Here is a 27,469-nt window from a genome sequence, read left to right as displayed (position 1 = left end):
TTTGAGACGAAGTCTCACACTGTTGCCCCTTCCTGGAGTCCAATGGACCAATCTCAGCTCACCGCAACCTCTGCCTCCCGGATTCATGCAATTCTCCTGCTTCAGCTTTCTGAGTAGCTGGGATTCCAGGTGCACACCACCACACTTGGCTAATTTTTTGTATTTTTAGTAGAGAGGGGGTTTCACTATGTTGGCCAGACTGGTCTCAAACTCTTGACCTCATGATCTGCCCACCTCGGCCTCTCAAACTGCTGGCATCACAAGTGTGAGCCACTGCAACCAGCTGCCTTTGGTTAATCTTAAGGATGTTTTGTTTTGTTTTAAATTTTCATGGCCATCACTCACTTTGGAAAGAGCTTTTAAATTCCAGTGCAAGGCAGGCCTAACTTTTCAAATATATTTCTGTGAGCACTTGGGAAACTGAGTTCCTCCATCTTCTGCACCTTCTCCATTTTTTTGTCCAGTTTCTCACTTGCATTTCAGGACCTGGCCTGTTAAGAGTAAGAAAAGAGAACCAGAATAAGGTAATTCAGTCACTTTTTTCTTGAAGTCTGTCAACTTTCTGGATGCAGATGCACTATTATTATATTATTTAAGTCAGATTTGGAACTTCATAACATGCCTATACTATTGTCCTTTTAACCAAAGTTTTCATGAGGAACCAAATCTATCTTTTATTAAAATAATTGATTGAGTATATGTGATGCCTAGCTAATGGCTATTTGTCTTAGAAGTATGAAGTTTAAATTACCCAGAACTGTTTCAAAATCCCTTAGCATATATTCACAGAAAATGTTTGCCTATGACAGCATTCTTAGGTAAGCTGCCGTGTACCAGTTCGCATTTAGGAGAAATTTGTTAGTATTGCTTTATCAAAACAATATAAGCTCAAGGCCACTGAATACAGAGAAACCCATTTTCATTTATCTAAATGCATCTCTTATATTTTGCCATTCTTCAAACAATACAGTCTCCAATTCTAGAATGACTTCTTTTCTTTTCTCTTTTTTTTTTGTTTTGTTTTGATTTGTTTTGTTTTGTTTTGTTTTTTTCGGACAGAGTCTCTCTCTCTCACCCAGGTTGGAGTACTGTGGCACGATCTTGGCTCACTGCAACCTCCTCCTCCCAGGTTCCAGCAATTCTCCTGCCTCAGCCTCCCAAGTAACTGGGATTACAGGTGTGCGCCACCATACCCAGTTAATTTTTATACTTTTTAGTAAAGACAGGGTTTCACCACATTGGCCAGGCTGGTCTCGAACTCCTGACCTAAGGTGATCTACCCATCTCAGCCTCCAAAAGTGTTGGGATTACAGGCATGAGCCACTGCACCTGGTCTGTATTTTCTTATTGTAATCCCAGACAGGCAGTTAAATGGAAATAGGAGAAAATGAGCTATTTCTATACGCAAATAGGCCTTGTTTTTTTAACTTTCTAACTAAACTGATTTATTTTGAAGCACACTATATTTACATTTTCATCCACGTTTAGAATTAAACACTTTGACTGGCTGTACTTGCATACAAACAGTCCAGGAAAAAAAATTCCAAAACAAAAAGATGGAAAGTGAGATCCTAAATCAATCTATTTATGTTGAAAGTCCCCAAAAACCTGGAGACACTCACAGGTAGATCTGAAGAGTCACAAGTCTCATACTCACGTGGCAGTAGTCACAACCCCACTTTGTCCCTTCTGTGGCAATCTGTCCTCTTGATGTGGGATTAGATGAAGCCTGAACCACTAGGGGATAAGCCATTTGCAGATAATGGGGCTACTTTGTCAAAGTTGTGATGCCGAACACTCCAAATCCCGGCTCCTGGTGAGATTTAAGTGACATGCCAGTGGTTAATGCTTAACTCACTTTATAACCTATAAATATTAATTTTAGGCCACTCTCATGTAGACTTCAGACAGGGAAGATTTTAGAATCATTTTTTTTTCCTAATTCAGGCCTTATGAGATAAAAAAATGCTTGAAAACACTGTTTTAAATCACTAGAACCACTTCTACTCAAGTGCTACATGCAGAAAGAGAGGTTGAATTATCCCCAGCATTGCAATGCAGTGTTCTTCAATAGCAGCAAAGTTTCCAGACTAGCTCACAGGGGCTAACCTAGTGGAAATATTAACAAATTGCTGAGTAACTCTAAGATATGAATGCAGTTTCATCCGCTGAGACCGTGAACAACGCCTGGGAGCATAGAGATGCTCAGACCATTGCCCTCTGAGGCCTTGTTTTGAATGAGTAGAAACCAGCACCTTCCATGTTGGGTCAGATTCTCTTTGTTTATTGGCCTAAGCTGTAGATTTTCAGCGCCCAGCCTTCCTATTTCAGCTTCCTTAGAAACCTCCTTTTTTCCCAGATCAGTAGATAACAATAAGTGCTTTTTGCCCCTGTTCACTGGAAAGGGTACAAAAGTAGGGAGCGGAAGGATGATGGTAGGAAGAGGTGTCCTGGAAGAGTGACAAATGCTGCTAATTATTCAGGGGTAGCCAGAATATTCTCCTGGTACCTGTGCAAGCTGGTGGCTCATAGCAGGTAGGGAACACACTCAGTGGCCTTGTCAGTTTAGCTCTGGAAGTCCATAAGATAAAAGGCAGTGTTTGAGTTCCCAAATATTTCATAATAAACAGGCTGTATTTTAACATCCTTTTTGACTGCCTCTTTTCCAGCAAAAGGCATTTTCTCATTTATTGTTTAAATTAAAATTCCACAGGCTCTGCATTGACCTGCAGTATTTTATCTATCCTGAGTCTCAGGACACTGTTTGATGGAATTAAGGTATTATGTCTTAAAGTCTGTGTGACTTTCTCTTGTTTACTTTGGGGGAAAGGATTCCAGGCACATATACAGTGTCTCAGTGCTAATACTCCATGATGGATTAACTCACAATGTTGAGAGATGACTCATATTATCTTAACATGCTTTCTTTTATTGAAGGTGGAGGGTGGGTAGGGGTAGAATGTGATTCTGCAGAAATGGCCCACGTCTTCAGAATGTTCTGCTGATACATTTTATTTCGGGTCAGATGTGCTCAGTTTTTGTTCTCATTCTGTCTTTGAGTTCTGGTACCCAGCTAGATTCTCACATGTGTATATGTTGAAATTAAACCAATGCAAAGGTTTTTACCCTGAGGTGTTACTAATTCATGAGCCTATTTTCTTTACAGTTTTTTCCTCCTATATAGCCTATATCTTGTTAAATGTCTTTTCTTCTCCTAGATTGTTTTCAATAGTAGATCAATTTTAGCTTTGTTCAGTCTCAATTATAGAAAAACCCTGAAATTAGCCAAATATTTGAACATTGTAAGGTACTAATCAGATTAGTCAGAAAAAAAAAAAGGTACAGGAACACTTCCTACAGTTCCAGAAGAGTGAGCTTTCCTGGCTGAGAGTTATTTCATAAGATGTAGTATTTCATCAAAGCCTAAGTATGTGGACACTAATGGTTAGTCATCACCAGGGTAAGATGAAAAATCTGCACTGTGTATTTGTGTTGATGCCACATTTCAGGCCAAAGGTTTTGCATCCAAACTATGCACTCTAGCATCCTAAGTCCTAAGTCCATGGCTGGCTCTGGCAGTGGCTCTTTTCACACCAAAAGGGAGGGAGAAAACCAGCTAACTCCTGGGATCTCTGACTGCAGTCAGGACAAGGAACAGGGAACCAACGTTTGTTCACTAGGATGAGGATATAAAGCATCTTCTGGGTTTTCAGATCCTGCCAAGAAAAGCTTTACAGGAAGACTCTAGGTCTTTGTGAACCCCAACCTGTCTTTGAATGACTGGGCTCCTCAGCAGATCTACAGACTTTTAGTTCTTTTTGGAGTGGTGATGACTCTTGACATTTATTGTCCAGGTCTGGTCTGCAGCACTTTGGATGCCTCCAGGCTATGGAGACGGATTACATGTCATGCATGGAGACTGTACATGCTACAACACTTCTCAAACCTCAACCTCTATCAAAGGGCATTTGGGTATGGCTCAAGATGGGAGTAATCTCTCTTTTCAGTTGTGTCAAGTTCTTATGCCATGTTTCATTTTTCCTCTTTATACAAGGCAAAGCACATCTGCAGAAAGACATTGCTTGAGGAGGTGCAAGAGCTGGAAACCAAGTCTGCAGTCCTGGCTAAAGCAGTGCTGTGGAACAGCAATGGAAAGAGGTAGGGAGCTTCATCCCAATATTTGTGTTTACAGAACGCAAATTCTCCTTGTCCCTTTCCCTGTTTTTCTTTCTATTTATACACTTTTTTCCCATCTTGCTTTTCGATGGAAGCACAACATGCTGAGTTTTAAGCATTTTAGTTATTCTCAGATTTAAGTTGCACTCTTTCAGTGGCCACATGAAATCTGACTTTCGGGGTCACTGGGTCTGTCCCTAGGTAAGAATGGGCATTTTGACTTGGCACAGTGGCTCACACCTGTAACCCCAGCACTTTGGGAGGCCGAGGTGAGTGGATCACGAGGTCGGGAAATCGAGACCATTCTGGCTAACACAGTGAAACCTCATATCTACTGAATATACAAAAAACTAGCTGGGTGTGGTGGCAGGCGCCTGTAGTCCCAGCTACTTGGGAGGCTGAGGCAGGAGAATGGCATGAACCTGGGAGGCGGAGGTTGCGGCGAGCTGAGATCACGCCACTGCACTCCAGCCTGGGCAACAGAGAGAGACTCCGTCTCAAAAAAAAAAAAAAAAAAGAAAAGAAAAGAATGGGGGTTTTATTGGGTTTAGAAGTGAGCAAAACTACCCATGTGCAAAAAAAATCGATGTCATAGCATTATTATCTTAAGGTGGAAAGGTCCAGGTTTAGCAGGATTCCACAGAGGAGTTAAAGCCTAGCCTTTGGATTTCAGACCCAATTATTGTACCCAGGGATGAGTATCACACATGAAGGTTTGCATGTGAAATAATTCATGTTATTATTCATTTAAATATGGTCAATCTCACTTCAGCATACCTAGGTGAGGGAGTTGTTTTTAATTAATACTTTCTGCTGAGGTTGAGAGGGATCCTGTGAACTTTTGGAACAAATATTGCTGCTTGCATTGCTAATTGCTCGTGAACATCAGCCTGCCTGCCCTTCCCTGCACATAACAGCTAGGCGTGTGCATAGCTTTTGTTTCATCACATATGTTAAGATGCTCTTAGAGCACACTCTGTTAAAATCTCTATAACACCAAGGAAAATTTCCCTGGTCCTGAGAAAAATTTTCAGAGTACTAGGAAGCCATTGCTGTATTAAGGATATGGAATGTCTAGAATATTCTGAATATAATTCTATAAATGCTTAGAAAGAAATCTGTAACTAACGTCTAATGAAACACATATCTAGAAGTCAAATATTTATAGGGATTCCCACTTTGTGTATGGTTTTATATTTTGTTTATTTGTACCATCTTTTAACACAATAAAGATAAGCAATTTTTTTGTTAAAGAGGATCCAAAAATTTTGAGAGTCTTTAGAAGTATAATTTCAAATAGATATTTTAGGAAGGAGATCATGACATATAGTTGAAGTTGTGGATTTTTGATTACTTTAAGTAAGTACATTTCTTAAGCCATTATTTTATAGCACCTATGCTAGTCACTAAAAACTAATCAGCCAACAACACAAAAAGCACTGTATTCAATAAGCTTAAAATTGTGAATATGTGGGGATAGCAGGCTGATTTTACTGCAGGTGTATATACAACCACTACATGTGGCTGAGGCAGGCACAGGACTGTTCTATCTTTCACATAACTTAAGCACAGGGCTCAGAATCTACTAGAGTTTTAAGGACCTACAACATTCTTTGGGACCTGAAAAAATACATATTTATAGGCTCCAAAAATTGGGGAGCAGGAAACCTCTGCATAATAAAATTAAGAAACACTTAAAACATTGTAAAATGAATATCAGCTGTAAGAATTGTTAAGCTTAGGAAGAACAATAAGTTTATCATATTTAGAAACAACTTACAGGCTTTCTTATATCTCAAGAGTTCTCAAGTATACAGAATGATTGCTGAGCAAGCGTAAGTAATTTCTAAGTAAAATGAGAATTTCAGAGCCAAGTTCTAAAACTCCTTGAAAATATTCTACAAGAAAACATTACATAAGGCTGAAATCAGTGTTAGCCAGCTGGGCTCTTATCAGAAGACTCTGGAAAGAAACTTCTTCCAAGCCCATTTATGCTGTTGGCAGAATCCATTGCCTTTCTTGCATTTATAGGACTGAGATAACCATTCCTTACTGGCTATCAGCTGCAGGACAGGGGACACCTTTAGTTCCTAGAGGCTTTTATAAGGACTTTGCATGTCTCCCTACATCTTCAAGCCAAGAAAGACCAGTTAAATCCTTCTCATGCTTAGAATATCACTGACTTCCCCTTCTGTTATATGTCTCTTATTTTCTCTTCTGCCACATCTTCCACTGGCTTCCTGCCTTCCCCATCTGCTTTTGAAGGCTCATGTGATTACATTGGGTCTGCCCGGATAATACAGGATAATTTACTTATTTTGAAGTCAGCTGACCAGTAACCTTAATTCAATCTGCAAAGTCCCTTCGCAGCAGAACCTACATTAGGGTTTCCTTGAATTACATGTGGATAGAGAATTGGGGGTTTCTTGAGAATTTTGCCTACCCCAAGAAGATACTTTGGGTGCTTCTCATTTATATTGACTGTTATTTGTTTCTAATATTTTTAAATTCCTCCTCTTAGGTCCTTAATCACTGAAAATACTTATCTTATCATCTTTATTTGCCTTTCTATTTTGTGAGACGCTTGGAGAGCAGTCTAAATGTTTGTATCCATTAATTTGTCATCATAAGGATTGGTTCCTTTCATGTTTTCTTATTTTCTATTGTAAATTTATGTTTCAGTCTGGGTTGAGGTTTTGTGTTTACTCCACCACCTGATTCCTCATGTCAATTTAAAGTTTGGGGTTTATTAAACCAGGTGTATAGTGTAAATTCAAACCCAAAATCTATTTATAGCCTGTTTGGCTCTACATTTTTATAGCACACTTTTTATCTCCTCTCCAGAGCATAGAGCAAATTGGACAAGCTTTATTATTGTCTCCCAATGCTGTGATTTGGGGTTTTGTGATTTCTGTGCATGTGTGTTTTGTGTGTTTGTTTGTTTCTATCATTAAATGTTCTACCCTGTCACTGAAAGGGCACCCCTTTGAAATTCTCAGCCATATGAACAGGGTCTCATCAGTTTCTACCTTTCATTCATTAGAAGCCTGAAGTCTTTTTATTTGGAACATTAAAACCAAAGTTCATACATTATTGAGACAGGATAACTTCTCTAAGGCAACCTGTTTGAGCTTTAAGTTTTAAGGTTTCCATTTTATTTCTGACCCCTAAAGATTTTTCTTAGTTTCTTGTGGACTCAAGTACTCATTTTAAGTAATTTTAATTAGGATAGATTTTAGATTGTCTAGTTTGCCTTCTTACCAGAAACAGAAATTCTTTCAGTGATTTATTTTACAAACCAATCTTTAGTGACCTCTACAACTACAACTCCACTCAGGTCAGGAATGACTTTCACATTGCCAAGTCAGTGAATATTTTGTCTTCATCTTAGGCAACATTTCATCAAAAATGTTTTCATTGAGACATTCCTGTCAGAAACATTTTTTACCTTAATATTTTAATATATTTGTTTTTGTAACAGTGTGCTTAGTTTGGCTTTCTCATTCTTCTTTTATTTCACTTTTATTTTTTCAGGACTACATCTGCAGGTCTGTTACATAGGTAAACTAGTGTCATGGTGGTTTGTTGTACAGATTATTTTATCACTCTTGTATTAAGCCTATTATTATCTTGTATTAACCCATTCATTTTTTTTTTCTGATCCTCCCTCTCATCCTACCCTCCACCCTCTGATAGGTTCAAATGTTTGTTGTTCTCCTCTATGGGTCTATGTGTTAACATTTAGCTCCCACTTATATGTGACAACATTTGGTATTCGACTTTCTGTTTCTGCATTGGTTTGTTAAGTATAACAGTCTCCAGTTCCATCCCTGTTTCTGCAAAGGACATAATTTCATTCTTCTTTATGGCTGCAAAGTATTCTATCGTCTTACTATTCTGGCAATTTTTAGTTTTCACATAGCTTTGTTGTATCCTAAATTGCATAAAAATTCTTTGGGCATTTGCCTTTCTCACTCTATAATTTTTACCAGATTTTAGTACTTAAAATATTTTGTCTCCAATATGACAATAGCTACTGAAGTGATCTCCCTGATAGTACTCCTCTGTTGTCTTTCAAGGCATTGTTCACACTACAGTTAAAGTGATTTTTTTTTTTTTTTTGAGGTACAGTTTCACTCCTTTTCTTTCTTTTTCTTTTCTTTTCTTTCTTTCTTTCTTTTTCTTACAGGGCCTCCTCAAGCCCTGTAAAAGCCCTGCAACACAACTGTCCCAAGGAACACACCTTCTTTGGGTCACTCTTCTTTCCATGGCTTTACTGTGGTTAAGAAATATCCCTTCAAAGTTAGGTCTGAACCCTTTTGAAATGCTGCATGGATGATCTTTTCTTACAAATGATTTTCTTTCAGGGCAAGAGACTTCTTAGTTGATTTAGCATATAACCCCCTAGCTCACTTTCTTGGTCTGCAGTCCAATGCTCTAACCCTGAGCTATAACCCCTCCTACCCTAGCTCACTTTCAACAAGAGTTAACACACCTTCATAATAAACCCATCTGCATAATAAAAGATTAGGGTGGGAGCTACCAAAGATTTGTGTTCTATGCAAATGGCACACCTGATCTAACCAGTTTTTTACACCCTGTGTAAGTCAGACACCACCCCTTACCAGCTTATCTATGAAACCCCCTGTATTTCACCACAGACCAGCAGTCAGTTTCTCCAGTCTCCTGTCTGCAGCAGAGAGCTATTCTCTTTCTTTTGCCTATTAAACTTGTGCTCTCAACCTTACTCTTTGTGTGTCCATGACTTTGTTTACCATAGCTGTGAGACAGTGAACCTCAAGTGTTAGTCCAGATATTGAAGCTGTTTTATTATGAAAACATACTTCTGATTATGCCGTCTCCTGCTTAAAATTTTTAAATGGCTTTCCATTAGAATGAAATTCAAAAGTCCTTTATGCCCTGAAAGCCTACACCAGTTGATTCCTAGCTTCATTTGTGAGCATCTCATTTCTTTTCTTACTATACAATAATGACTGTATCGGCTAGGGTTGACTGTTACATAAGCCACAGAAGTGAATTCTGTGCAATTGAAGCGAAAAGAGGAATCTATTGCCTTTTTATGCTTGTTGTAGAGAATTAAAGGCAAAGCCTATTTCATAATTCTGGAATGACAGAAATAAGCTTGGTTTTAAGAGTTAGATGAACAGGAATTAACCAATAGGCTTCATTCTACTACCATTGGACTAACATAGGTCTGATAATTTTCTGCTTTTTTGAGTACACGTTTAAGGTTTAAACACCTAAGAGAAACTATTATTGTCTTGGCATGGGTAATGTGTTCACTCATGAGCCAAGAGGGTATGAAATGTGGAAGGTTCACCTCACCAATAGAAAAGAGAATGCGATTTGGGAAAGAAATGAAAGGAATTCTGAATAAGTTAAAACAACAGAAATTATTTCTAAGGATTTCTTATTAGTTGATGTGTCCCTTTTGCAGAGACACCTGCCCTAAACTGCTACTCTCAGTGGTTACCTTTTAAAATTCTATTAAAGCACACTTTACTTTTATGATAACATTAATATGTGTATGATTTTATAATCTCTATTCCCTTCACTTTAAGTTTCATAAAGGCAAGGATTATATCTATTTAGTTTTTTTGCAGTACTATTGCATCTATTATTTTATCTAGGTATAAAAGGCACATATGATTTACAGAATACTGTAAAAGAAAATTATGCAAAATTCTACTGATGTAGTCAACTAAATGATGTTAAAAGATTTAAAAGAATTTTATAATGAAATAGAAAATGTGTAAAAAATAAAAAGAATTGAAAATTCTGCATTTGGTATATAGGCAATTATATAGAAGAAAACAAAACCACGAACTATATACTAAAAAGCTTGAAAAATACTTTATCACTTTTTCATTTATGAAGCTTAGTTTTGACAGACACAGAATTCTTGACTGGCATTCATATGGTTTCAGGCTAAAAGCAGGAGGGCCCCAATCCCTCTGGTTTGTAAGGTTTTTGCTGAGAAAATTGCTGTTAGTCTGACAGATTTTTTTATAGGTTACCTGATACTGATACTCTGTCTCAGAATATCTTTCTCACAGAAAACTCTTTCCTTCACATTGACTTTTTTCAGACAAACAAGTGCTGAGGGAATTTGCCACTACCAAACCAGCACTATAAGAAATGCTAAAGGGAGTTCTAAATTTTAAAACAAAAGCTTTATGTACACCAAAATAGAACTTCCTTAAAGCATAAGGCTCACAGGGCCTGTAAAACAATAACACAATGAAAAAAAAAACAAAGTGTCTAGGTAACTACTAACAGGATTAACTGAACAGTACCTCACATCTTAACATTAACATTGAATGTAAATGGCCTAAATGCTCCACATAAAAAAAATACAGAATGACAGAATGGATAAAACTCCACCAACCACTTATCTGCTGTTTTCAGGAGAGTCACCTAACACATAAGGACTTAGGAAACTTAAGGTAAAAAGGTGGAAAAAGATATTTCACGAAAATGAAAACTAAAAGCAAGCAGCAATAGCTATTCTTATATCAAACAAAGCAAACCTTAAAGCTACAAAAGGTTATTCTTTAAGGTCTGTATCCTTTTCTATGTTTAAAAAAAAAAGACAGGGCCAGGCGCAGTGGCTCATGCCTGTAATCCCAGCACTTTGGGAGGGCGAGGTGGGCAGATCACAAGGTCAGGAGGTTGAGACCATCCTGGCTAACATGGTGAAACCCTGTCTCTGCTATAAAAAATACAAAAAAATTAGCCAGGTTTGGTGGTGGGTGCCTGTAGTCCCAGCTACTCGGGAGGCTGAGGCAGGACAATGGTGAAACCCAGGAGGCAGAGCTTGCAGTGAGTCGAGGTCACACCACCACACTCCAGCCTGGGCAACAGAGTGAGACTCCATCTCAAAACAAAGAAAAAAAAAGACAGATACTATGATACTAACTAAGCATATGAAATACATAAAAAGACAGGATTGTTTTTAAAATGGATTGCAAAACATAGTAATAATTTATGAATATTAGATTTTTCCTATTTACCTTCATAATCAAAAAATAAATTTTAGAAGCAGTTGACATTGATGGAGTAGTTAATTTCCTGTAGCTATAATTTTATTTTAAACTTGGGGGAAGGACACTAACTCGCTGATTCTTACTGTTAACTTACAGACTCGAATGAATTGAGAACACACCTGGATAAACTATAAAGGACCCAAAGTTGAACGAGAAATATGTTTAGTGTGAAGGCTGGTTATAATGATATCCCATAGCTTATTTGTTGCTTTTTAATATTTTTTCCTTTATTTTTGATAAACAAGCTATAATTCAATGTGGTAAAATATCCAGGCCATAATATAATTAAAAAATTGGCCATCTTGAGAAGTTGATTTTATTTGACCTACTTTGTATTCTAATTTAGAAAATATACATATGTAATAAATATCCAAGTTGTGTGCTATTTGTTTAGTTCTCAAACATTTTCCTTTCTATTTTTATCTAAAAGATTACAAGTATATTTCAATATATATTTAATGAGGAAGCTTACTTCTGCATTATTGAACCAAAACTTTTTACATGAAGGTGAATAAAGATGTAGATATGGTTGCTCAAGTAAGGTGCAGTTTCCACCCAAGAAAGCAAAGTTTTGGGAAACATTTGTTTTTAAACCAATGTTTTTGTGGCCCATTTATATTGCAACAATATTGCTTTATAAAAAATTAGAGACTGCTATGTAAATATGATAAACCATAGTATCTTGTAATTTATCAGAGCAGTATATTTAAATTTTAAAATACATTATTATGTTTTAAGTGACTGAAGTATGCAAATAACCTTTATGTCTTTTTGTAAATTAAAAGTTCTGTAGAAATATTACCTCAAAAAAGTAAAAGCAATTTGTGAAAGGTAGTTAATGATAATGACTGTAAAATTTTTTATGATTTTATTTTTTGTATATAAATTATATTATGCCCTTCTTTTAGAGAAAAGTCCTTTTCCAGAGAGATATGAACAATTATTTTTAGCTTGGTAGACAAAATAGGGGCAAATGGAAATTTTATGCAAGGTTTTAAGAAGGGTTTTTAAATAAAATGCACTTATATATATATACCACATATTTCATAATTCTAACCTTTTTTCCTGTTTGGGTCTTGGTTTTCTTCTTAAGAAAACTGAATTGGAATTTTGATAGGAATATCTCTTAATGGAAGACATGAGGCAGGTTTGAAGTTCTAACATTTTCTTTATGTAGAACCCAAATGGGAAGTCTCGGTTATTATAGTAGAGTACAGTCAGCATTTTTTGTACCAGGGTATTTGTCAACCCATTATAGCTCATTTTACAATTGATATTATAATTGGTTGGTATTTAACAGACTTCTTCATCTGAATAGGTAAACATAATAAAAGTTTCAGGCCATTTGTTCTATTAGGGACATTCTAATTATTTTTACCCTAGCTCTAAACAGTACAGCTACTATAGGTTTTTGGAATCCCCAGGGGTTTTTGGAAACCCTGTGGATTTCACTGCCTCATTCAGAAGCTCTGTTTTTGTGGGGGATGCAGGAGGTTATGTGTCAAAGCTTTATCCAGTTCTTCTCACAAGTGGTCCTTTGGCTAGATACAAAAGACCATTCACATAGACGAAGTGCTAGGGTTTGCCCTCCCTGGAATAAATCAGAAGGTGATCTGGCGGATAAGATTACTTGATTTGTACTCAGCCGAGAGCCTGGGGTCGAATGTGGACTACGGAAGGCCTAAAAGGAAGAGCAATGATTGATGATCTGTTTAATTTTATGGTGACCTGTCCTTAAACATTGGAAAGCAATAGCCTTGAGCAAGACAGATTCTCAGTTGTCACATACACACAACCTAATGATGCTCAAACTAAATGTTATTTATGTCAATGTAATGTCCCTTGCAGCTGGCTGAAGAGCTTCAGAACAAGCCATTAAACAGTGAGATCAGAGAGCTGTTGAAACTACTGTCAAAACCCAGTGTGAAGGTGAGGACATATTGCTCTGGTAATAAATACCTTCAAACAGGGCCACTTTCTGAGCCTTCAGATGAATTTTGTTTCAAGCATCAATTCTCAAGTAAATGTGTTTCAAATAGGCACAGTATTTTAATAGCCTGAATCCTATTAATAATAAAGAGATGAGCTTTTCATTGTAATGTGATGAGAAACTATAAAGTACTCTAATTGGGAAGCTCAGAATTGAAGTTCTGACAAATATAATGTAGCTTCAAGGTCATTTTCGTTTTAAATAAAGAGCACACTATACAGAACCTGCTAGTAATTTTGTTTAGGCCCATTTTACTTGGGTAGTTAATGGGATTCCAATATGTTTGACAAATATACCTATTTTTCTGTAGGATCATTTCAACATTCCTCTTTATTTCCCCTTTCACCTCCCCATTTCCTGTCCCTTTACTAATGTATGTTTCAAAATACCATTCCATTTTACAGAGAAGAGTATTTTTCCAGTGTAAAATACCCATAAAATATTGGCAGACAGATTTCAGTTCTCCCTTTCCCATTGCCTCCTGAGTTAATCACTTATTTTTCATCCAAATGTGATCAGTTTACAGCAGGCTTTTAAGAATTTTCCTGCAGTTATTCTGAGGTCATTACTGCACTAAATCCTGCAGTGTATATATTTTGGACTTGACACTGTCACAATTATGTGTCAGATATTGTTCTGTGAGTCAGAATTGCATATGGATTACATAATTACATAATTAAAATGATCATTTAGCTTGAGATGATTACTGGTGATCATATGTAGAGTGTTGAATGAAAATTTCTGCCTAGATACAAAAACTAGTTTCTACGTTTTTTGAGAAATAGCTTTTGGAATTGTGCTGTAGTTGGTCTTATGTTTATTTTTGTAAAAAGAGAGATGGTATTAAATAAAAAATGACATTAAAAACATGCATGGACTGTAAAACCTAATCCCTATAAGTAAATATAAGTACATGAATATATTGCTATAAAGGCTAAACAGGCTATGATTAATGATGTAAGGGTAATTGATTTGTAGTGGTTCAGGAAGTCATTAAATTTTTGTTCTAAAAGAACAAGGATCAGATTATAGCAGAAAAGTTCCTTGATGTTAAAAGCAAAGTGTGTAAAAACATTAAGAGAAGGAGATTTTTAGCCAGAGAATGTTCTGAAGATTTCTTCATTTGGTCTTAGTCTGCACCTGAGAAGTTAGTATCACCCAGGGGAGGGAGAGGTGAGCTATGAGTAGTTTCTTAAACTCCTTTTTGAGATTATTGTTTTGGTTTAAGGGTATTAGAAATGAAAGCAGCATGTTTCACACACACACACAAATCCCTGATTATGGTATTTGGTTCAAGAGTGTTTCAAATGGAATAGCTAATTATGTAATATTATACTGGATGAGAACTGGTATTTGGCTCAAGAAAGAGGTATGACTTTAGACAGTATTAAGAAGGGCCATTTGGTAAAATATTATAATTAGATAGTTAAATTTTATTAGGTGTAAAATATTTTAGGTAGATAATTTGGTTATTTTTCATATTTATCTATCAATGTGACTAAAGAACGGTGTAAAGTTGTCATGAAAGACATATATTCATATATGTAGGAAATATGTGTAGAAAATAGATAATATTCCAGGATACATGATGTTGCATTTGGCAATGTCAGTTTGTAGTTAGCTAGTCTTGGGAAGAAAATATACTTTTTCCCTTTTTGATCTAACATTTAACATTGCTTTTCTTGAAGTCATTCATATTATCTACCATCACTTTGACCTCATTTCCAAACCCCCAAATAAAGACTATTTCAAGATATAATCAGTTAATCTATTTTGTCCTGGGAGTAAACTAAAATCTTTGTTTGTTTTCCTTTTAAACAGAAGCAAGGTATGTAGGTTGTTAGTTGTATTGACAGTCAAAATATGAAAAATCCAACTCTAGTGTGTTAATTTGAATATTATCTTTCATTTCTAGTGGGTTAGGGAAGTTATTTACTTTTTAAAGATTTGTTATTTCATTTTAAATACTTAATTCATTGTACTAAAAGTAAAGTTGAAGTGTATCTTCAAAGTAATAGAACTTTAAAAAAACACAGATGCACTCATTTGCACACACACACACACACACACAACCAAATATGCACCCATTCTGGTAGATAATACACATATTTCAAACATCTGGCAATTCTTCCTGAAAAAATTTATAACTTTCTTCAGCAATTCCTAAATGTCACCAGGGACAGATATTCATTCATTCATTTATTCTTTTATTTTTTTACGGAGTCTTCCACTGTCTTTTGGGCTGGAGTGCAATGGCGCGATCTCGGCTCACTGCAACCTCCACCTCCCAGGTTCAAGTGACTCTTCCACCTCAGCCTCCGGAGTAGATGGGATTACAGGTGTGTGCCACCACACCTGGCTAATTTTTATGTATTTTTAGTAGAGACGGGGTTTCACCATGTTAGCTAGGAACGCCTCAATCTCCTGACCTCGTGATCCGCCCCCCGTCAGCCTCCCAAAGTGCTGGGATTACAGGCATAAGCCACTGTGCCCAGCCATTCATTTATTCTTAGATATTTTTCTATTAATGCCTATTGTGTGCCAGGCCCTATGGATGCAGATTATAGAAGATATATGTACACTAGTGAAGGAGATAGGAGAAATACTGGATTTAAAAGAAGGAGTGCATGGAAATGATATGAAATACATAGGAACCGTGCTAAACCCAAACTTGGGCAGGGGGAGAATATTGAAGAAAACTTTACAGAGGAAGTGGCATATAAGTGAGACCTCATGGTAGAGTATGAGGGAAACAGAAGGGGACAAAGAAGTGGGAGATGGGTCGGGGGTGGGATGTGAAAAAGAAATGATTTCGGTACAGGGAAGAGCACGTAAAGTCCCATAAAGGAAAAACTTTCAGTTTGAAGATGTAAAAATGCAAAACCAGCCTCAGAACAGGTAAATGGATGGCTTGCGAAGGAGAAAGGGGTAACAGTTTGGAGCTGGGGAGTCGAGCCTTTTCAATAGGGTTTGTCAAGGACAGTCTGCTTCATGCCTGCAGTTCCAGCATTATTACAAATAAATAGTTTTTCTCCCATTTTCAATCGTTTCCCTATTTGGGGGATAAATTATATGGCCACACCTGAAATCGTGAGCTTATTAAAAAGTGGAAAACCATTCAAAGGATTTGAAGCAGGAAGTGATATGAAGCAGGAAGTGATATGTCACTCCATATGTAGTCTAAGACCAGCCTTTTGAGGCATTGGGAGGTGTAGAATGGGAGAAATACAATACTGAATGGAGAAAGGCCAGTGGGAGCCTGTAGAAATAATTCAGATAGAATACTAGCACTTTGGTCGGCCAAGGTGGGCTGATCACCTGAGGTCAGGAGGTCGAGATCAGCCTGGCCAACATGGCGAAACTCTGTCTCTACTAAAAATACAAAAATTACCTGAGCGTGGTGGCAGGTGCCTGTAATCCCAGCTACTTGGGAGGCTGAGGCAGGAGAATCACTTAAACCTGGGAGAGGGAGGTTGTAGTGAACTGAGATTGTGCTCATCACTCCAACCTGGGTGAAAGAGTAAACCTACATCACACACACATACACCCCCCCCCCGCCACACACACACACAAGCATATGACTGAAGTCCTAATGAAAGAGTGTGGGATGGGTGGAAGGAAGCATGGGGGATGGGCAGCTTGAGGGACAATTTCATTACGTGGTCTTGGAATAACTAATACTTTGGGATAAAAAAAGAACAATTGCCACTAGAGTGAACTCCAAAAATATTAAAAATTTAAGTGTAAAAAGTTGAACCATAAAAATATTATTGGGCCGGGGGCTGTGACTCAGTCCTGTAATCCCAGCACTTTGGGAGGCCAAGGCGGGCGGATCACAGGGTCAGGAGATCGAGACCATCCTGGCTAACACAGTGAAACCCAGTCTCTACTAAAAATATAAAAAATTAGCCAGACGTGGTGGCGGGAGCCTGTAGTCCCAGCTACTCGGGAGGCTGAGGCAGGAGAACGGGGTGAACCCCGGAGGCGGAGGTTGCAGTGAGAGGAGATCACACCACTGCACTCCAGCCTGGGTGACAGAGCGAGACTCCATCTCAAAAGAAAAAATATATATATTTTTAATTGAAAAAATATGTATTAGAAGAAAATTTGAAAGTTATGTGATCATGGGCCAGGCACGGTGGTTGACGCCTGTAATCCCAGCACTTTGGGAAGCCAAGGCGGGCGGATTACCGAGGTCACCAGATGGAGACTATCCTGGCTAACACAGTGAAACCCCATCTCTACTAAAAATACAAAAACTTAACTAGGCGTGGTGGCGGGCGCCTGTGGTCCCAGCTACTCGGGAGGTTGAGGGAGGAGAATGGCATGAACCCGGGAGGTGGAGCTTGCACTGAGCGGAGATTGTGCCACTGCACTCCAGCCTGGGCTACAGAGGGAGACTCCATCTAAAAAAAAGAAACAGAAGAAAAAGAAAAGTAAAGAAAGAAGAAAGAAAGTTATGTGTTCATGGAATAGAAAAACGTTTGAAACACAAAGACAGGAATACACACATACAGACACACAAACATGCACCCATAAAGGAAAGAATATTTTAAAATCCATAAGTGAGGTTAGAAGGAATCATTTATTAATATACCTGATTTATGATATTTGTCCTTAATAAGATGTCTTAATTTATTCCGTTCACTTTATTTTACCTTTTACAAAGTGATTTGATAAAGACTTAAAAGGAAATAGAGATATTCTTTTTTGATAATACATAATTGTATTTTTCATTTAATTTATAAAGACAGCAATAGCCTGTATCCTCCTTGCTTTATTAGTGAGGATGAATATCTTTTCCTAAAGTTATATGTTTTTATTTCTTCTGTGAATTGAGTGTTCATATACCTCTAGGGATAACTGCTCTTGGCTGGCTGCATTACCTTGCAACCATTTCTGTATGTATATGTGTATATGTATATATATATAAAATATGTGGGTTTTTCCTAGTATATTCTATGGGATCATAGAATGCACTACTTACTGTGATTTTTTTTTTTTTTTTTGCTTTTAATATTTTTGACATTTTGTAGCCTTCTCTTTTTGTCAACAAAATTATTTAACTTTTTCTTATAGATGAACCTTTATTATTTCTGCTTTTCTGCTATTTAAATAAGACTATGATGCACATCTTTTGTTTATTAGACAATTTTATGGATTTTGTCAAAATATACTTTAATTAGGACAGTAAATTATTGGGGCATACATAATGTTTGTACATTTTACAGTTTTGATCATTATTTCCAGCTTGTTGTTAAGACAGACCTTCTTGAGCACCTGCTGTATAGTGCATGAGAAGGCCTGTTTCCCTATGCAGTTGCAATTTGCAAAAGCTATTTTTAATTAATATTCTTTTTCTCTTTTTCTGAGACAGAGTCTTGCTCTGTCACCCAGGTTGGAGTGCAGTGGCACAATCTCAGCTCACTGTAACCTCCACCTTCTGGGCTCAGCGATTCTCCTGCCTCAGCCTCCCAACTAGTTGGGACTACAGGTGCATGCCACCACACCTGGCTAATTTTTGTATTTTTTGTGGAGTCGGGGTTTTGACCTGTTGGCCAGGCTGGTCTTGAACTCCTGGCCTTAAGTGATCCACTCACCTAGTCCTCCCAAAGTGCTGGGATTACAAACATGAGCCACCATACACAGCCTCAAGTAATATTCTTTTTTAGCTTTGCTAGTTAATCACCACTAGAATATAAGCTACGTGAGAGTAGGGAATAAAAATTGCAGACATATAGCAAGGTTTCAGTCAGTACTGCAAGATTAAATAATGGTTAGTAAAAATTTTGTGTTATTCCTAATGAATTGTGAGTGATATAAGGATATAAAATCATTATATTTCTCCTCAGTTATTTTTCTTTAGTCTTACATGCATTTTCTAAAACTGTAGAAATATGTACTTTTATGTAGGAGAATTTGGTATGCTTTTTTCTTTATGACTTCTGGGCACTGAGTTAACTTAGAAAGGACTACCATTCTTCATGACAAGTTCAGGAAAATTTGCTTTCCTGTTTTATTTTGACTTAAATTGATTTTTTACAGTTTGAAATCTTTAATTTGTATGAAAGTTTGGTGTATGGTATAAGATGTGGTTCTAGTTTTTTTTTATTCAAGTGGATAGCGATTTTCTCACAATTTGATTTGTCTTTATTATGTATATGAATCTGTTTTGAACTATTGGTTTGATTGTTGTAAATTTGGTTACCTTATCGTTTTAGTAATTACAGCATGATACCTGCTAAGGCCAAATTTCTATCATTATTCTTGCAAATGTATTTTTCCAGAAGAACTTTGGAATTCTCTCTTCATGTCCTTAAAAAACCCTTTGGGATGCAGTTGAATTTTCCAGTCAAAGAACATGGCAATATATTTATTTAGGTCAAATGGTTTCTTGTATAAACCTGGAATATTTCCTGCTAAGTCTGTTCCCAGACCTGATGTGTATGTGTGTGTGCACGCACACATAAAAAATATATGTATATATTTATATACATACATATACATATGTATAAATTAATTTTCCCCAATGTATACTACTTATTATTTTCTAACAAGTATATTGTTTCTATATGGTAAACATGTTAATTTCTATAATACTTATTTTGTATCACCTTACTGAAATATTTCATTTTTAAAAATTTTCAGTGTTATGTTATTGACAAGATTTTTTAAAATCTTTTCCTTTTTAGTAATTATAGATCATTTCCTCCCTTTATTGCCTTGATATGGCTTGCATGAAAAAATGCTGAAAACTTGTAGTAAAGGATATGCTTCTATTTTTCTGTACTTTTATAGGGATACTTCTGTGCTTCCTGTTATTACACTTCTGTGCTTCATGTTATTATCATCAAACATCCTGTATGATGCTTGTTGCTGGTTTCTGATAGAATATTTTACAAAATTTTGTTCTGTCTTTTTTTAAAAAAATCAAGATTATATTACATTTTGTCAAATGCCTTTATGGTACTTATCAAAGTGATCATAGAAACTTTTTTAGTTGTTAGTATCAATAATAATGTGCAGATATTTATATTGACAAAACATTAAATTATTGGGATTAAATCTTCCTTTTGATAAAAGAAGATTGTTTTTTATTATACTTTAAGTTCTGAGGTACATATGCAGAACATGCAGATTTGTTACATGGATATATAGACGTGCCATGGTGGTTTGCTGCACCATCAACCCATCATCTACGTTAGGTATTTCTCCTAACGCTATCCCTCCACTAGCCCCTCATCCCCTGACAGGCCCTGGTGTGTGATGTTCCCCTCTCTGTGTTTATATGTTCTCATTGTTCAACTCTCACTTATAAGTGAGAACATGCGGTGTTTGGTTTTCTGTTCTTGTGTTAGTTTGCTGAAAATGATGTTTTCCAGCTTCATCCATGTCCCTGCAAAGGACACAAATTCATCCTTTTTAATGGCTGCATGATATTCCGTGGTGTATATGTGCCACATTTTCTTTATCCAGTCTATCATTGAGGGACATTTGGGTTGGTTCCAAACCTTTGCTATTGTGAACAGTGGCTCAATAAACAGTGCCTCAATAAACATGTGCATGTGTCTTTGTAGTAGAATGATTTATAATCCATTGGGTACATACCCAGTAATGGGATTGCTGGGTCAAATGGCATTTCGGGTGCTAGATCCTTGAGGAATTGCCACACTGTCTTCCACAATGGTTGAGCTAATTTACACTCCCACCAGCAGTGTAAAAGCATTCCTACTTCTCCACATCCTCTCCAGCATCTGTTGTTTCCTGACTTTTTAATCATCACCATTCTAACTTGCATGAGATGGTATCTCATTGCAGTTTTGATTTGCAATTCTCTAATGACCAGTAATGATTAGCTTTTTTTCATATATTTGTTGGCTGCATAAATGTCTTCTATAAAAGATTTTTTATATCTGATTTTGTAATATATTACTTTGGTATTTTAAAAAATCATCCTGAGACCAAAGTTGTGCTGTCATCTTTTTATACTTTCTGGTTAGGTTTTGCATTTGGGTTGTGAGACCTTTGAAAAAGAAACATTATGTTTTATTATGTGTTGGAATGCTACAAATAAAACAGTAAACTTTAATATGACCCTTCATTTGGTTCAAATGCCATTTCTGGGGAAAATTTTTTGATAGTGCTTTCAATTTCTTCTGTAGTTATCTAGTTAATCCAGCTTTCAAGTTCTTCTAGAGTTACTTCATTATTTATTTTTTCCCAGGAAACTTCATATTTTATTACGATTTCAAGCACATTGGAATGGTGTTCAATTTATTCTGTTGATTTGTATCTGAAGTTCTGTCTGGTTTCTCAGTGCTGTTAATATGCAATTTTGTTTTCCTCTGGTTTCTTGCTGTGCATACCAGAAATGCGTAATTATCTCATCTCTCAAAAGAACTGGCTCTTTATTATCAAATATATTTTTCTTTCTTTCATTTTTTCTTTTTCTTTTTTTATTTTAAACTAAGTCTCACTCTGTTACCCAGGCTGAAGTGCAATGGCATGATCTCAGCTCCCTGCAACCTCAGCCTCCCAGGTTCAAGCAATTCTCCTGCCTCAGCTTCCCAAGTAGCTGGGATTACAGGCACATGCCACCATGGCTGGCTAATTTTTGTATTTTTAGTAAAAATGGGGTTTCACCATTTGGGCCAGCTGGTCTCAAACTTTTGACCTCAGGTGAGCCGCCTGCCTCGGCCTCCCAAAGTGTTGGGATTACATGCAATAGTGACTGCACCCAGTCTAACTCTTTTCTTTATATCTATCTTTGATTTCATTTAGTGGAATACTTAGCTTTTACGCTTGTTTAATTACAAATGCATTTAAGAGTATGTGGCTTTCTTTTAAATTTTGTCATCTTCCATGGACATCATGTATGTCATATTGGCATTGATATTAATTTCTTGATTGTCTGTAATAAATTTTGATAACTTCAATACCCTGACATTTAAATTTGGGAGGTTGTTTGGGTTTCATTTTTTTATATATACAGATGTTAATTTCTAGTTTGATGCATTTTTATCATAATATACAACCTGTTAACCTTTTTAATGTAAAATTTGTTAAAGGTGTTTGTTTGCTAGTTTGGCCAACTTTTGCAAATATATGAAGGAAAAGAATAGCTATATGGAAAGAATTTTTTTAAATGTATATATTGTCCTCTAGAAGTTTATAGACAAACTTAAATATTCAGAGTGACTATTCCTGAAAATAAGGTAATCATTAAAGTTAATTGTAATAGCTAATAAACCAATAAGATGAAGTCTTTACTACGGAGCAGCATTTTTGCTGTGCACTTTCATGTGTTATCTCTTTAATCATTGCGAAGCCCTATTAAGTAGGTACTAATATTAACTCTGTTTTTTTGTTTGTTTGTTTATTTTTGTTTGTTTGTTTGTTTTTGAGATGGAGTCTCACTCTGTCACCCAGGCTGGAGTGCAGTCGCCTGATCCCGGCTAACTGCAAGCTCTGCCTCCTGGGTTTACACCATTCTCCTGCCTCAGCCTCCTGAGTAGCTGGAACTACAGGCACCTGCCACCACGCCTGGGTAACTTTTTGTATTTTTAATAGAGACGGGGTTTCACCATGTTAGCCAGGATGGTCTCGATCTCCTGACCTCATGATCCAGCCACCTAGGTCTCCCAAAGTGCTGGGATTGCAGGTGTGAGCCACCGTGCCCAACTAATGTTAACTCTTTTTAAAGGTTAGGAAAACTAAAGCTCAAAAACATGTATCCAGAAACTAAACAGGACTTTTAACAGATGTGTGTGTGTGTGTGTGTGTGTGTGTGTGTGTATTTCAGGGATTTTCTGTGTTCCACACCTAATAAAGAACACAAATACGTCTTTCTTACTGATGCACAGGATGGTCTTCTTATCTTTGTTTCTAGCACATAGCACTGTGTTTGGAACATTGGGATTCCCAGTAAACTGAATTCAATGTAAATTATTAAATGTTTGATGTAATTTTTATTCCATTATAGCCTTCTTTGTCTCTTCATATAATTCTGTACATTTATATGACATTCAAACTTTTCTTTCATATTCTTTAATTCATAGTAGTATAAGATTGCAATTTTGTTCATTTTACTCTTTAGGAATCTCTTGCTTTGTTCAGAAGAATGCCAATACTTCTTTTGTATAACCTGTTACTGTCAGTCTTTGATAGTTAGGAAATGACTTATTATTCTGTAACAATAGTGTCACCAGAGAACTGTCAAAAATGGAAAGATTATACCCAGAATGAATTGATCAGTCAATTGCCATATTAAAAAATAGATTATTCTTATTAGTCAATAATGTCTACAAAATCCAATTCAGGAAAATAAATGCAGTATAAAAACAGATGTCTGAAAATGTAAAAGTAAGTAGTCAAAGGCCTAACTAGATTAAATGTGAATTCTTCCTGCAGTAATGAAATAGACAAAAGCAATAATGTTCATAACATTTAGGAACATTGATGGAGGGATGTTGTTCTGTACACAGACTTTGTTTCTAGGGGAAGCAAAGATAGTCATTAATAAATCAGAACCACTTCTAACCATCAAATTGCCACAGTAAAGGCAAATTAACCTGCATGAGTCATCATTCCGGGGACTCACTTTTGATAAAACAATGAAGTAGGCCGGGCGTGGTGGCTCAAGTCTGTAATTCCAGCACTTTGGGAGGCCGAGACAGGAGGATCACGAGGTCAGGAGATAGAGACCATCCTGGCTAACATGGTGAAACCCCGTCTCTACTAAAAAATACAAAAAACTAGCTGGGCGAGGTGGCGGGCGCCTGTAGTCCCAGCTTACTCAGGAGGCTGAGGCAGGAGAATGGCGTAAACCCGGGAGGCAGAGCTTGCAGTGAGCTGAGATCCGGCCACTACACTCCAGCCTGGGCGACAGAGCGAGACTCCATCTCAAAAAAAAAAAAAAAAAAAAAAAAAACAATGAAGTGACATCATCTCTAGAATGTAGCATTATAATTTTGGAAGTCATGGAAAATTTGGTTGATTTTTTTTTAAAGGCAATAAAATAAGAAGATTTGTTGTAATTTTTAGCTTCCAAATATTCACTTAACAGAAATTACTGCCTGAGCATGCAGGATGGATGAAGCTTCATTAAAGCAAGCTGAAGGAAAAAGTTAAGCTGCCTTCTGGAGGGATAAATCAATGTTACTCATCCTTATAAGCTGGACACTTAATTCTGGGAACCTGACAGATACTTAGAACATAAAGTTGACCCCAGGAGGTCCAGTGCAGTGAGTTCTTCTGAGTCCGATAAGTTACAAGGTTTAGGGTTCAATTTCCTGCAGATTCTTCTGAGCAACAGGTAAACCTATCAGTTGTGATTGGTGGTTCCGGCATATGGAAATGCAATTTCCCAGCCATAAGTAGAAAGCTGAAACTGGATCCTTTACTTACTCCTTATACGAAAATTAACTCAAGATGGATTAGAGACTTAAATGTTAGACCTAATACCATAAAACCCTAGAAGAAAACCTAGGTAATACCATTCAGGTCATAGGCATGGGCAAGGACTTCATGTCTAAAACACCAAAAGCAATGGCAACAAAAACCAAAATTGACAAATGGGATCTAATTAAACTAAAGAGCTTCTGCACAGCAAAAGAAACTACCATCAGAGTGAACAGGCAACCTACAGAATGGGAGAAAAGTTTTAAAATCTACTCATCTGACAAAGGGCTAATATCCAGAACCTACAAAGAACTCAAACAAATTTACAAGAAAAAAAAACCCCATCAAAAAGTGGGCAAAGGATATAAACAGACATTTCTCAAAAAGAAGACATGCATACAACCAACAAACACATGAGAAAATGCTCATCATCACTGGCCATCAGAGAAATGCAAATCAAAACCACAATGAGATACCATCTCACACCAGTTAGAATGGCAATAATTACAAAGTCAGGAAACAACAAGTGCTGGAGAGGATGTGGAGAAATAGGAACACTTTTACACTGTTGGTGGGATTGTAAACTAGTTCAACCATTATGGAAAACAGTATGGCGATTCCTCAAGGATCTAGAACTAGAAGTCCCATATGACCCAGCCATCCCATTGCTGGGTATATACGCAAAGGATTATAAATCATGCTGCTATAAAGACACATGCACACGTATGTTCATTGCAGCACTATTCACAATAGCAAAGACTTGGAATCAACACAAATGTCCATCAGTGATGGACTGGATTAAGAAAATATGGCACATATATACCATAGAATACTAAGCAGCCATAAAAAAGGATGAGTTTGTGTCCTTTGTAGGGACATGGATGCAGCTGGAAACCATCATTCTCAGCAAACTATCACAAGAACAGAAAACCAAACACCGCATGTTCTCACTCATAGGTGGGAACTGAACAATGAGATCACTTGGACTCCGGAAGGGGAACATCACACACTGGGGCCTGTTATGGAGAGGGGGGAGGGTGGAGGGATTGCACTGGGAGTTATACCTGATGTAAATGACAAGTTGATGGGTGCTGACGAGTTGATGGGTGCAGCACACTAACATGGCACAAGTATACATGTGTAACAAACCTGCACGTTATGCACATGTACCCTAGAACTTAAAGTATAATAATTTAAAAAAAAAAGGAAACACAATTTCCATTTAAGTATTGCCTTTTGAAAGGTAAGTCTGTATATTAAAGAATAAAATCACCTCAATTAAAACAGGATAATGGAATCCAAAATTTGTTTTAGATGTCCAAAATTAAAAATGTTGCTATTCAACAATATTTGTAAAATAAAGCTATTAAAATTGTGAACTTAATGTCTATGAAATTGTTTTGGAATGTAGATGTGGAACAAAGCTAAGGAGAAAAAAATATTTAGCTGATGTTCTTAATATTGCCTGTCAATTATCAAAATTGCTTTATTTTAAAACATTTTATTCAGCTATTTCTATTTTACTATGTGCAAGATAGTTGCCACAGATACACAGATAGTAGACATTCCCAGTGTTCTTTATTCCTCTGTATGTGCTCACATTTCCATCTGCCAACATTTTCCTCCTGTCTGAAAGACTTCCTGTGACATTTCTTGCAATGCAAGTCTGTTGGTGATTAATTCTTTTAGCTTTTACATATCTTTAAAAAGTCTTCAATACCCCTTGATTTCTAAAAGGTAGCTTTTCTGCGTATAGAATTCTAAGTCAATAGTATTTTTCTCTGAGTATTTTAAAGATATTGCTCCATTTTTTTGTGGCCCACATTGTTTCTGATGAGAGGTGTGCTGTCGTTTTAAATCCTTATTCTTTTATATATAGTGTGTTTTTTTCCTTTGGAAGATTTTAATATTTTCTTCCTGGTTTTAAGCAATTTGGTGGTATTGTATGTTTTCTGTGTGTTTGGGTACATTGAGTTTCTTGAACATGTGGGTTTATACATTTTTCATCATATTCAGACTATTTTCTGCTGTATTTCTTTAAATAGTTTGCAGCAACTTCCCCCTTTCTTTGGAGATGCTAGTTAACATAAATATTAGGCCATTTAAAGTAGTTCCCCAGATAGGCACTAAGTCTGGTTCATAATTTCCCAGTATATTTTCTCCTTGTGTTTCATTGTAGACAGCTTATGTTACTTACTCTACAAGATAACTTTTCCTTCTGTAGTATCTATATTAATCTCATCCAGTGTACTTTTTTCTTATTTCATACTTCCATCTCTGGAAGTTTGATTTGAGTGATTTTTATATATTCCATATCTCATGTTCAGTCTTTAACTTTTTTGAGCATTTGAAATATAGTTATAATAACAAGTTTTAATATTTTTGTCTGTGTAATTTTAGGTTTTGGTTTTATCTGGTTTTATCATCTGTGTAATTTCAGGGTTTGGTTTCATTGTTTTTCTTCCTTCATTAGGAGCAATATTTTCTGTTTTCTTTGCATACCTAGTAATTCTGAGTCATTGTGAGTTTTATCTTGATCAGCTACCAGTAACTGTGAGTTTTGTCTTGTTGGATGCTGGGTATTTTTGTGTTTCTGTAGATTAGCCTCTTCTAACCTTTTAGGAACCAGGGACCAGCTTCACGGAAGACAATGTTTCCACAGATGTGGGGTTGGGAGTGATTTCAGTGTGACTCAAGTGCATTACATTTATTGTGTACTTTATTTCTATTATTATTACATAATCACCATAATGTAGGATCAGTGGGAGCCCTGAGCTTGTTTCCGTGCAACTAGATGATCCCATGTAGTGGTGATGGGAGACAGTGACAGATCATC

General features: G+C 36.6%; 1 pseudogene; it reads left to right on the top strand.

The window, feature by feature from the left end:
- The first annotated feature begins 217 nt into the window (after nt 1-217).
- LOC115900414 overlaps nt 218-27,469 on the top strand; it is a 52,552-nt pseudogene continuing 25,300 nt past the window's right edge.

Source organism: Rhinopithecus roxellana, chromosome 11, assembly GCF_007565055.1.
Source record: "Rhinopithecus roxellana isolate Shanxi Qingling chromosome 11, ASM756505v1, whole genome shotgun sequence".
Classification (NCBI taxonomy): Eukaryota; Metazoa; Chordata; class Mammalia; order Primates; family Cercopithecidae; genus Rhinopithecus; species Rhinopithecus roxellana.
This window is presented reverse-complemented; position numbering and strand designations above follow the sequence as displayed.